A 1,675-nucleotide genomic window follows, 5' to 3' on the forward strand; every position below is an offset into this window, starting at 1 on the left:
ATAAATACCTACCAACAGATGTGTCTTTTGTACTGATTTAAATGATTTTGTCATTGTGCTAAAATAAATATAAATTCTAGCCCATGTGGCTCAGTTGGTAGAGCATGGTGCTTGCAACGGCAAGCTCGTGGGTTCAATTCCTACAGGGGAACAGTACAAAAAAAGCATTAAGTACAAAAAGTTTGTGCACTCACTGTAAGTCACTCTGGATAAGAGTGTCTGCTTAATGATTAAAATGTAAATATTTATATTTGCTAAAGTATTCGATGTTTTGAGTGATCGGCGAAAATGTCAGGCATCCAATACAGATAGAAAACCTGTTACTTCTCAATAAGATATACACTACATGTATGTGGACACCTGCTCATCAAACATCTCATTCCAAAATCATGGGCATTAATATGGAGTTGGTCCCCCCTTTGCTGCTATAACGGCCTCCACTCTTCTGGGAAGGCTTTCTACTAGAGGTTGGAACATTACTGCTGGGACTTGCTTCCATTCAGCCACAAGAGCATTAGTGAGGTCGGCTATGATGTTGGGCGATTAGACCTGGCTTGCAGTCGGCATCCCAAATTATCCCTAAGGTGTTCGATGGGGTTAAGGTCAGGGCTATGTGCAGGCCAGTCAAGTTCGTCCACACCGATCTCGACAAACCATTTCTGTAGAGACCTCACTTTGCGCACAGGGGAATTGTCATACTGAACCAGGAAAGGGCCTTCCCCAAACTGTTGCCACAGAGTTGGAAGCACAGAATCATCAAGAATGTTATTGTATGCTGTAGCGTTAAGATGTCCTTTCAATGGAACTAAGGGAACTAGCCAGAACCATGAAAAACAGCCCTAGACCATTATTCATCCTCCACGGAACTATACAGTTGGCACTATGCATTGGGGCAGGTAGCATTTTCCTGGCATCCGTCAAACCCAGATTCGTTCGACGGACTGCCAGATGGTTAGATGGAGAAGCGTTCACTCCAGAGAATGCGTTTCCACTGCTCCAGAGTCCAATGGCGATGAGCTTTAAACCACTCCAGCCAACGCTTGGCATTGCACATGGTGATCTTTGGCTTGTGTACTGTTGCTCGGCCATGGAAACCCATTTCATGAAGCTCCCGAAGAACAGTTCTTGTGCTGACTTTCCATTCTGTGAGCTTGTGTGGCCTACCACTTCGCGGCTGATCCGTTGTTGCTCCTATGTTTCCACTTCACAATAACAGCACTTACAGTTGACCGGGGCAGCGCTAGCACTACATAAATTTTACAAACTGACGGTGCCACGTTGAAAGTCACTGAGCGCTTCAATAAGGCCATTCTACCGCCAATGTTTCCTATGGAGATTGCACGGCATTGTGCTCGATTTTATATAATCCAGCTATGGGTGTGGCTGAAATAACAAAATCCCCTAATTTGAAGGGGTGTCCACATACCTTTATACATACAGCGCATTTGGAAAGTATTCAGACGTCTACATTTTCTTACGTTACAGCCTTACACTAAAATGTATTAAATATTTCCCCCTCCTCATCAATCTACACACAATACCCCATAATGACAAAGAAAAAACAGGTTTATATACATTTTTACAAATGTATTGAGAAAAAAAAACTGAGATAACACATTTACATAACTATTCAGACCCTTTACTCAGTACTTTGTTGAAGCACCTTTGGCAGCGA

This window comes from Salvelinus alpinus, chromosome 31 (assembly GCF_045679555.1).
Source record: "Salvelinus alpinus chromosome 31, SLU_Salpinus.1, whole genome shotgun sequence".
Classification (NCBI taxonomy): Eukaryota; Metazoa; Chordata; class Actinopteri; order Salmoniformes; family Salmonidae; genus Salvelinus; species Salvelinus alpinus.